The sequence below is a fragment of the Triturus cristatus genome, chromosome 4_2, assembly GCF_964204655.1.
Source record: "Triturus cristatus chromosome 4_2, aTriCri1.1, whole genome shotgun sequence".
NCBI lineage: Eukaryota > Metazoa > Chordata > Amphibia > Caudata > Salamandridae > Triturus > Triturus cristatus.
The window spans coordinates 53311534-53323847 of NC_140586.1; positions in this window are offsets into that span (position 1 = coordinate 53311534).

Consider the following 12314-nt stretch of genomic DNA (forward strand, 5'->3'; position numbering starts at 1 on the left):
ACAAGGGTCTCCGAGGCTGAGACTCGCATTTCGACCTTAGAGGACACTTTAACATCAATGAAGAAAGATCTCCAAGTAGCAAATAGAGGGAAATTACAGATGGCAGAAAAACTACAGGATTTGGAAAAATTTAACAGGCGGTCCAATCTACGCTTGGTAGGCATTTCTGAGGGCCTGGAAGACAGAGATGTGGTAAAATGGTCAGAGTCTCTCTTAAAAAAGGCTATACCCGATCTTCAGGGCGATTTAACAATCACCAGGGCACACAGAGTCCCTGCATATAGACCCAACAAGCCTAAATTCCCTCGCACAATATTGTTGAACTTTTCAGACTATAGGATTAAAGAGAAAATTCTCAACATTGCATTTGCGAAGAGGACATTTAACGCAGACGGAATAAACAATTTTCAAATTTTCTCGGATATGTCAGCGGCCTCTGCACACAGGCGCAAGGACTTTGTCAAGATGATTGATTCTTTTAAAGCAAAAGGAGCCCAGGCTATGATTGTGCAACAGTCTAAATTGAAGGTGTTAGCTAAGGGGAGGTTCTTTATCTTTACGGACTTAAAAGAAGCCCAGATGTTCCTCGAGGGTCTTGTTATATAGTCTTTAGATAAATAAATGTGGGAGGGGGGAGGACTGGGGAGGGTGGGGAGGGAGAGAAAAGAAAAAATTTATTTTCTCCTTTTTTTTGTTTTTTTTTCTGTTGTTTTGTTTTTTTCTCTTTCTCGCCTCTCTTCTCTCTTCCTTTCGGGCTTTTGTAGGGACAGGAAGCACACTAGGATGCAATAAGATGGCATCCACACAGAAGGGTAAGACACAAAGAGGGACGGAAGTGGGCCAAGGGAGGTTACCGTCCTCTTTAGGGGGGGAGAGGAGGGTTGGGGGGGGCACATGGTGGTGTTGCAGGGGAGAAAAAGAGAGTTCATATATTATGGAATTGTTTGACAAATTAACATTACAGAAGGGAATGGAACATTTAGGAAATGGTTAGCAGTAGCGTTCTGCCTAGTGGTGTTTTTTTTTTTTTGTTTTTTTTTTGCTGTTGGCACTTTAAATATTATAGTGCTAAGTTTAACGAACTATGAAAATTGCGTATTTTCACATAAGGTGTTTATTCCTCTTTATTCTAACTGCTATGTTTGCACAATTGCGCATTTGCACATAAGGTGTTTATTCCTCCTTATTGTAACTGCTATGTTTGCACAATTGTTTGGATCAACTGATTATTTGCTGCTATTTGAATCATTGAAGTACTGTTTTTGCATATTTGCACTACTAATGGGAGATGAGTAATACACTGAAGTTTGTTTTTCCTCCCTATTTTAACTGCTATGTTTGCACAAATGCTCAGATTCGCGTAATTGCATATCTATTGAGGGATAAGTAATACATTGAAGTTTGTCTCTTTTAATGCAAACGGTCCGAATAACCCCCGTAAAAAAATTGCAATTGAGGGTTGGCTAAAGAGCCTGAACCCAGATGTTATTTTCTTACAAGAAACCCATCATAGAACTCAGACTAAATCTGATAAAATTTTCAAGGGTTGGGCTGGCCATAACATCTCCTCTATAGCTGGTCTCGCACAGAGGGGGGTTTGCATTCTAATAGGAAGACATGTAAGCTTTATTTTGGAAGGTACATTCTCCGACCCTAGTGGCAGATGGGCACTTCTACATGGTAAATTTAACCATGTAGATATAATCTTAGCTACAATTTACGCTCCAGTTATAGGCGACCCTCTTCCAATTTTACAATTGAAGCAAGCACTAACAGGACTACCTGGGCAAATAATATGGGGTGGAGATTTCAACTTTTTACAGAACGCTCTAGTTGATTCTTCAAAAAAAGATAGGCGCCAGAATAAACCCCAAGTGGCCATCGCTTTACAGAGTTGCAAGTTAGATCTTGACGTTGTTGACTACTGGCGATCATGTAATACGCTTGGACGTGTTTATTCTTGCTACTCAGCAAAATACAATTCAGCATCCAGGTTAGATTTTTTTTTAACATCACATGGGTTAGAGGTACACAAATATGTTCATTTAATAAACGCATTCTCTGACCATGCAGCAATTTCTATGGAGTTAAATCTTGGAAGGCAAGAATTTAAACCACCTATGAGATGGTATTTTAATAAGCATAACTTATTGGATACACAATGGTGTGCAGATATTGAGGGAGCGATCTCTGAGTTCTTTGCAAGGAATAGAGGTAGAGCTCCACTTAACGTGACCTGGGATGCCTTTAATGCCACCTTGCGTGGAATAATTACATCTAAAGAAATCCCAAAGCAGAAGGCAAGAAGGGAGGTTAAGTTAAACCTACAAGTAAACCTGACGCAGGCAACTCAAGAACATTATAGGACAAGATCTCTTCACTCTGGGCAAAAACTGCTTGAAGCAAAGAATAAAATGAAAGATTATTATTACGACCTTGGTAATGTTAACAGCAATCTCCATGCCCAGAGGATATATGAGGAAAGCGAATATACAGGTAAACTTTTAGCCTGGCAAGCTAAAGAAAATCAAGTACGCAATAGGATTGAGAGATTAATGAACCCTTCCACTAATGTTCAGGTTAAAACCACAGCTTCCATTGGTGAGATTTTTTTAAATCACTATAAAGAAGTGTATCAAGCTACTGAACCGGCTGCACGTGAAACTATTTCTGCGTTTTTAGAGCGACTCGCAATACCAAAATTAGCTCACGAAGATAAAAATTCCTTGATCAAAGACTTTACAAGGTTAGAATTAGATGAGGTAATCTCTTCCCTACCAAATGGTAAGGCAAATGGGGACGATGGACTCTCCGCCGAATTTTTAAAAAAAATTCGAGGGGTCTTTGCGCAAAGAACTCCTCCTTTTGGCTAATTACCTAATACAAGGGGGGTCCCCCCCAGAAAGCTTTCATTCAGCAGTTGTGGTCAGTATTTTAAAAAAAGGAAAGGACAAGGAAAATTCAAACTCGTATAGGCCCATAAGCCTTTTAAATATAGATTATAAGATTTTTACGAAACTTTTAACGAACCGGCTAAATAAAATAATAGGGCCTCTTATAGGCCTGGATCAGTGTGGTTTTATAACAGGAAGACACCTCCATACAAACACAAGATTTTTACTTGAGGCACTGGATATTATCAAGGTGAAAGCACAAATTTGGTTCCTAGATGCTGAAAAAGCTTTCGATCTGGTGTCTTGGGACTGTCTTTTTGCTATTTTGCACAGTTTCAATTTTCCGCAGGCTTTTATTTCTCTTTTAAAACAACTTTATATTAACTCTAGGGCATACATCATTATCAATAATTGCAATGTTGGGACATGTCATGTTAGCAGAGGTACACGGCAAGGGTGTCCCCTGTCCCCAATTTTATTTGCTCTTTTTATTGAACCCCTAGCCATTGCAATTAGGGGCATAGCGCCCGATACAGTACCAGTAGTCGGAATGACAAATATTAAACTTTATGCTGATGACATCGCCCTTTTTTTAGATTCAAAGCCTCCAAGTCAAGTGAAATTTTTTAAAATCTTCTCTGATTTTCAAAAATTGTGAGGCTACAAGATAAATGTTAATAAGACTGAAATAATTTTAGTTAATTGCACTGTTGACACTTTATTGCCGGAATTTAGGCAGAACTATAACTTATGCCCAAAGAGATATCTGGGAATACTTATCTCGGATAACTTGGAAGATCTATATTCATTAAATTATATAACCCTGTTAAAAAAGGTTGGGTCCCACCTTGATCGTTGGAATTTACTGCCACTTTCCATATTGGGCAGGGTTGCTTTAATACGTATGTCAATTCTACCTCTTTTTAACTTCTTTTTAGCGCTGCTCCTTGCCCAATCCAGGTTTCCTTTTTTAAAAAAGTGGATGCTTTGTTTTCCTCTTTTCTTTGGACTAAAAAAATTCCAAGATTAGCACTTAGCACTTTATATCTTCCAACAACGCAAGGAGGACTGTCCCTCCCAAATATTAGAGATTATTACTTTGCCACTTTTGCACACCAGAGTTTCAGATTTTTTTTCCTAAATGACAATATGGCAGATCATTTTTTTATGAAGAGGATGCTGCTGGAATCTAAAATAACGGACCCTGTCAGAATTACGAAATACCCAAAGAAAGTCCGCTACAAGTCTCTTCAATGGCTATTTAAAATTAAAACTCAGCTCCTGACATTTTATGGAATTTTCAACTTAAGCAGCTCAACTCTGTTATCTAATTTTAGTTTTGGCGAAGGGGGCTGCTTGGATATCAGTACTGCGAGACTTTGGGGCGAGAATGGCTTCGAGATAATAGAGGACTTTCTTGTGGGAAATAGATGGAAAACATGGGAAGAAGTTTTTAGACAAATCCACCACTCGAGCACAATCCTGCAATGGTCTTTTCGTATGTTACACGCGGAGCTTAGACAATGCGACATAGCTAATTTATTATATAAAAGAGATGTATCAACGGCATTAAACAACTCCTCATCAAAGAAAATTAGTATGTGGATTAAAGTATTAAAAGAGGATAATACAATCGAGGTATTTACTAAAGCCAGACATAGGTGGAAAAAGAGGGAAGACTTTGAAATTTGCAAACCGACATGGGATAAAAGTAATACATTTTATAAAAAAATCTTCCGCGGTGCAAACTTTCAACGTATGCAATTTTATAGTAAATGGCTTATTTATAGAACTCCCTCATTTCTCCACAAAATCTACCCCCTGGTTGAAGATAAGTGCTTTCGATGCGCAGAGAAGGGCACCTGGAGTCACAGCATTTGGGAATGCCCCAAAGTAACGGAATTCTGGGAAGAAATAGGAAACTATCTTTGTATTACGATCAAAGCCAATATCCTGATTGATATATCAATAGCAGTACTAGGCTGCTCTTCGAGCCCTACTCCACACGATGAGGCTTTGTTTATTGCATCATTAATAGCTAGATCCCTAATCCTACAATTATGGAAATCAGAGAAAGCTCCAACTTTTCAAGCATGGAAAGCTAAACTACTGCGGATCCAGGGTAGGGAAAGAAAATATGCATTAAGAGCAGGAGCACTTAGGAATTATCACAAGCACTGGAACACGTTCGACAGCTAAATGGATTCTCTGCTATGAGAATGACATTTGACTTTCCACATGCTCAGACAGGTTCTATAAGAGGTGAAACATACAGCAGAATCCTTTCTCTTCTACACACTTATTTCACTATGCACTTTAATCTCTAAATTGGCTGCTAATGTTTATTGTATTGCCTATGTTGTATTTATATTGCTGCTACGCTACAATGAATTGATTACAATGCACGTATTTTTTTTTTTCCGTATTCTTAATCATTGATGTTAATCTCTATGGCTGATGAGCCTTGTAATGTCCCTTTTTGTGACTATGAACTCTCAATAAAAATATATAATTAAAAAAAAAAAAAAAGATCACAAAGGAGGGTGAGACAGGGATTTGAATGACAACTACTAGAAACGCGACCTCAAGGGGGATTGGATTATTGTTTCTGAAAGTCTTACACCTTTGCATGTGCAGAGTTAGAAATAAAATACTTCTTTTTTTATATAAAAGCAAGTATTGGACTTGACATTGGTTTATTGTCATTACTGTTTGCACTTTGAGTTATGAGTCGTGTTCACTGACCTGTGTCTATATCCCCCCAGAGGAAGACTTGACTGCTTCACCACAGTTACCACTGAGAGTCAAGTGCAGAGGGGTACTTGACTCAGTTGCTCAGAATCCATAGTTGGTCGGGCCTTGAGATACCAGGAGTAAAAGGCTACTACCACCACAATTGAGCCTCATGGCTACCGTGTGCCCTGTGGCACTCTGAAAGAGGTTCTAACATAAGTGATAACTTTTGTTAGGAACTGATAGAAATGTTATGCTTGGTTTCTAAAGAACTGTAATTTAAAATATACTTTAATGGTAGAGTCAGATTTTAGATCTCAATGCTGAAAATGCCGCTTTTAGAAAGATAGCACTTCCTTGTCCCAACTGTTTGGTGCCTGCAGCCTGTGCTCTGGGTCACATGACTGTGATTAGAGTGGCAGTTGGCTTTTGCGCATTCCTCTCAGACAGTGAGATAAAGGGGGACCAGAAGTTAGGGGGTTGAGCCATCCTGCTGGGATGTGTAGAGTGGAGCTGTTCCCTGCTCCACTTACATTTCAAGGGAGCTGCTTCAGCACACTTACAAAGAACTTCACACTAGCCCTTTGTCAACCCAGTCCACTTGGCTGGAAAAGGAGGAGGGCAATTCCAGAACCAACTGTAGGGGGCAAACTCCAGAAGTTTCTTAAACTTCAAAGCTGGCACCAGATATATAAATAGAGCCTTGGACCTACTCTTCAGTTTACTCCTGGACCCACAGAGGACACTAATAAGACCTACCCTGTTCTTTCGAAGACAGCCCTGCTGCTTGCCAAGGACTACCCTGCTGCTTGTAGCCTGCGTTGAACTCTCAGAGGACTGCCCTGCTGCTTGAGAACTGCCTTGCTGCTGGGTCCCGGACTACCGGAGTGACTCCAAGTGCCAGTTGGCTGGCCTCTTGTTCTGAGCTAAAGGGACATAAAAAGCTCCAAAACTAATATTTGGCACCTAGAAATGTGGAAACGTGGCAGAGATCACTGTTAGCATGAGCTGAAGCCATTTTGTTTGTGGCATCCATTTTAGTTAGCCATGTGTTTGCCATGTGCTTACCCATCTTCGCAGTTGCCTGCTTCTCTATTACACCTGAGTCATCATCTATATTTAGCTCCTGCAGCACTGAGCCTGAGCAGTGCGCATGCTCAGAGAGGCCTTAGTTGCTGGGATGCACCTGTTACACACTTTACTGTCAGGCTATTTTAACTAATGTCAGCAATATTGTAACTCCTCCCACTCTGTTGACTAAGTGATTTTCATATACCCTTGTATGTAAAAGCCTATCTGTGTGCACACTTGTACCGCCTCTTTTTGAACCTCCATGCTTACTCTTCAGTAAAAGGTGTATATAAGCACCATGGTTTCTGTACTCCATGTGCTGCCTCATACATTGCCTGAGGGTTATGTATCGATGTGGTTCCATTCATGAGTCCTAATAAACTATCTCTTTAATATTACAGCTTCCGTGCCAATCTCTACTTTGTCAGTCTAAAGGACCAGTGCGCAAAAGGGTGAACCCCTGCACCGGTTGGCCACTGAAAAGGCTCACCCCCACAAATTGATGCCCGTTACGTGGGGCTCATCGGCGACTTGGATGCCCAACAGAGTGGTCTTGACGGAGGTTTGGAATCTCGCTAAGGATGTACACTGCATGAGGAGGCCCTTGTCTTTGCAGGCTGAAGTGCTTTTCCAATTTTCCCGATTTGACCCTCCAGGTGGTGCCGGTCTCCGACTGAGATCCCTTTTTGCGTTCGTCTTACAGTGACCATTAGGTCGATTCAGAGCTTGGCAGTTGGAGGCTGGAGACTTTTGTTTGGTAAGGTCATTAGATGCAACACTTTTTGATTTGCTTGGCCAAGATTCTGGTTTGGTTTGGGTTAATATATAAATTGCAATTTATATAGGCAGGCAATGTGGACATTTTTCTCTAATTTTTTAATTCTTGAATGGTACAATATTTGCGTTAAGTACTACTTTGTTATAATATTATATATACTATAATATTTTTTGACATGCCTGTTTCAAGCACGCTCCGAAGGATGTGTTGCTTTCTTGGAGGTACCAATATGGAATTGGAATGAAATCAGCCGGCTCCCCCTGAGGGAACACCAAATAGGCATATGTACATTACAAATTTTATTTCTTCCATAATGTATAGTGCACTACGGAATAAATATACTAGGAAGTATCCTGATTTACGAAGGCCAATTCATGGGTCATTCAATATTAGAAAAAATCAGTATGTGGAACAGTGTGTGTTTAAGCGCAAAAGTAGACAAGATATGTTTGACTGTGTACGAATGTGGGAGAAAGAAGCGCATGAGAGAGTGAAGAGAGAACAAGCACTTGCAGAAAAAGAACAGCCCAGAAAGCTTTATGCGTAAGCGCTAGAGATGAAAATTAAAGAAATAAAGGAAATAAAGGAGAAAGAGGATAGGGAGCGCCGTCTACAGGTAAATGGCCAATACCCTGTCCGGCGCCCCCTTTATCCTCTACATAATCAACCTCAGGATGATTAAATTCCATTAGTTCGATCTCTGCCACCATATACTTTTCCCTCTGCCGCCGAGGTTGATTCTGATGATGATAAATCTTCCCCAAATCAGAAAGGGACAGAGTTACCTCCTAAAAAGATATATTGGACTATGTTAGCATCCTGCAAGCAAAAGGTGGATGAGTCAGTTTCTGATTTCTTTACACGTTTTGAGGAGACATTCCATGACTTTAGTGGGCAGTCATTGACAGATGACACGGGCAAGCATCTGTTCGTTGACAAATTTGTCGCGAACATGTTGCCAGGAATAGCTAGTCGCCTAACGGCCAGCGAGAGTTCATGGACTACATCTTCCCCAGTTTCCCTTTTGACTATGGCTCAGTATTATGAACGTCAGGAATTGAAAGATGAAGGCAAGGAGGATAAGAAAGGTAAGGATTTAAAAACAAAGGTGATGTTAGCTCAGGTTTATGGTCCATCTTATAGAGGTGGTGGTAGAGGTGGACGTGCAATGTATCTACCTAGTGCACCCTCTTTCCCACGAGTTACTTTGTTTTCTGATCAGTGTGCTTATTGTAAGGAGATAGGGCATTGGCACTCGGAGTGCCCATTTTTGCGAGGTCAGCAGTATCAGCGTGGTAGAGGAAAAATGAGAAGCCGCCCAGGGAACTCGGGAAATAGGGGAGGTATGGATAATCGTACTAGGTTTGAGGCAGTAGAACAGACTAAAAATTCTTCCAATACCTTAGACAGGCGTAATCAATATCAAATGTCTGATTATTCGACCGATGATTTGAAGGATTCTAGTAATGCATAGGAATGCCTAGGATAGGGTAAGGAACCAGTTGAAGTCCCAGTAGATCAGAAGGGTTCCTATGTTTATACAAACATTTTGGGTTCTACTGATCGATTTTTGGTTGACACAGGAGCTACTCCTTGTGCCCTGTCTAAACAATTGGTTCCTAGGGCTCCCCTGTCTGGCTTAACAATAACATCGATAGGATTCGATGGAACACCTTCCCTTAGCCCACTGTCACAGCCACTTGCATTTCATGTTGATAAATTCACTGCTGCATGTCCATTGTTGCTTTCCCCTAACACACTGGATAATATTGTGGGTCTCGATATGCTCAAACACTTTTGTGCTACGATACACTGTTGCCCAGAAGGTGTGCGTATTATTTTAAATGACAACTATCCTATGGCTGAGAGGTCGTCTTCTTAAAGAAGATACTGCTTTGGCTTCACTACCTGGTAGTTTGTGGGCTTCGTCAGATACTGATGTGGGACAAATGGTTATCCCACCAGTTCACATTCAAGTAAAGGAAGATGCTTCATTACCACGACTCCCTCAATATAAAATATCTCGAGAAGGTGAAGAGGCTCTAATACGCATTGTTCAAGATCTGATTGGAGTAGGGGTTGTGGATGAAGTCCCTTACAACATCTGCAATAGTCCTATCCTTCCCATTTTGAAAAAAGACACTGATACTAAAATATACAGGTTTAATATTGACTTGCGAGAGGTTAACAAGATTGTAGTGCCCCAATATCCAGTAGTCTCTGACATCACGACACCTCTTACTATGGTTCCGCCGACTGCCACTACATTCAGTGGGATTGATTTGAAGAACGCTTTCTTCTCGATACCTATTCATCCTGACAGCGGTTATTTGTTCGGCTTCAATTTGAATAATTGATCATTCAGATTTTGCAGAGCTCCACAGGAGTATACAGAGAGTCCTAACATTTATAGCCAGGCATTGAAAAGACAGCTTGATTCTTTCCCTGTACCAAAAGGGGTGTCTCTCATGTAAGATGTCGATGACATCTTGTTGGCTGCAGATACCCCTGAACAGTGTGAAGAAGGAACACTGTCATTGCTTTCCTTTCTTGCATCTCACCATCACAAAGTTTCTAGGAAGAAATTGCAATATTATAGACAGCAGGTTACCTATTTAGGTCACCTCCTGTCTAAGGAGGGACGTGCACTCACACCAGACCGCATTCAAGTTATTCTAGACACGTCTGTGCCCCGTACTCAGAAAGAGGTTTGTGCATTGATTGGCCTTATTTCTTTCTGTAGGCAGTGGATCCCTAGCTTTTCACATATTGTTAAACCCTTGTTGGGCCTTTTGACTAAAGACACTCCAATGCCCCTCCCATGGATTACTGAATGCCAGAATACTTTTCAACAGTTGCGTCAAGCTCTATGTTCTGCACCATTATTAGGCACTCCAGACTACACTAAGGCCTTCACACTCTATGTACATGAGAGGGATGGTTGCGCTCTTTCAGTTTTATCTCAGACACACGGTGAAAAACAACGTCCTTGTGCATATTTTTCAGCTGTCCTCGATCCAGTCTCTCGTGCGTTGTCTGGCTGTTTTCGCTCTGTGGCAGCGGCAGCTGTGTCCATACATCAGAGTGAGGGGATAGTCTTGTCACTTAACTAGTGCTCGTTTGACAGTATCTAAATTGACACTTTTGGGCCCTGATATCACCTTGAAAAGATGTTTGACTCTTAATCCGGCTACCTTGTTGCTATTCCCAGCTACTCAGTCCCAGTCACAGGAGTCTCATGACTGTATATTCCTTACTGAGAAACAGACAAAGGGTTGTGTTGACCTGCAAGATACGCCCCTTTCAAATGTTGATGGGGATTTATGGGTTGATGGATCCTGTTTGAAACTACCAGATGGCACGATATGTGCTGCATATAAAATCAAAACACTTCAGACGGTAGTTGAGACAGCTCGCATTCCGCAGAAGTCAGCTCAGGCAGCTGAGTTAATAGCACTGACGAGGGCATGTGAGCTTAGCACTGACTTGTCTGTTAACATCTACACTGATAGCCGATATGCCTTTGGAGTGGCTCATAATTTTGGCCTACTCTGGAAGGAAAGAGGATTTCTTACATCACATGGGACACAAATAGTGCATGGAGAATTAGTGCATAATCTCCTTACTGCCCTGACATATCCTAAGAAAATAGCAATTGTTAAATGCGGTGCACACAAGAAAGTGACTGATAAAATAGGACAGGGCAATGCCTTTGCAGATCACACAGCCCGTGAGACTGCAATTGCAGCAAAGCACCACATCTATGTACGTGGTGAAGTCACAGGCTGAACGTTGGCATGATGCCAGGCAAGAAGTGCTGGACATGCAGCGATCTGCCTCTGCTGAAGAATTAGACCAATGGTCTAAGGAGGGAACATTGGATGAAGAGGGCTGTTGGAGAAATAAAGACATGACCAAATGGAGACTGCCCACGGCCTATTTACACCCTATGATTCACATGGCACATGGGCCGGCACATGTTGGAGCATGCTCAATAGCGAAGCTACTTATGCAGGTGTGGGATCATCCTGAAATTACCGGCACAGCTAAAAAGATAGTCCAGACTTGTCTGATTTGTCTCCAGTATAATCATGGAAAGGGAACACGAACTCCAATAGGAGGGTTTGCCACACCAATGGCACCTTTTGAGGTTCACCAAATGGATTACATTCAGCTAGAACGCTGTAATAACCTGAAGTATGTTCTAGTAGTGGTATGTGCCTTTAGTAAATGGATTGAGGCATACGCTACGAAAGATAATATAACTCTTACTACAGCAAAGGTGCTTCTAAAGGAGTTCTTCCCTCGATTCGGCGTTTGTCGAGTCCTGTGGAGTGACAACTGACCTCATTTCATTGGGCAAGTTGTTGAGTATGTCTTGAAAGGATTGGGAACTAAGCAGAAGTTCCATGCTGCTTTTCACCCTCAATCCCCAGGGCTAGTAGAACGATACAATTCTACTCTCAAGCTTAAGTTGGCTAAAATCCAGGCTTCCACATTTCTGAAACGGCCTGATGCGCTACCCCTTGCCCTGCTTTCCATGAGATCAGTGCCACATACACGATCTGGCCTCACACCGTATGAGGTGGTATTTGGAAGGCCCATGAACATTTGGGGGATTCCTAAGCCATGCCCTATGCATGATGTACCTTGTGTCTTGATGAGTGACTACCTGTCTCAGTTGACTGACAGCTTGCTTTCTATTCATCAACAGGTTCGAGAAGCTCTTCCTGACAGGTCGAAGGGTGAGGGCCATGATCTACGGCCTGGAGATAAGGTTATGGTGAAAGTCTTCCAGAGGTCGAATAGCCTGGATCCGAGGTGGCGCAGCCCTGAGC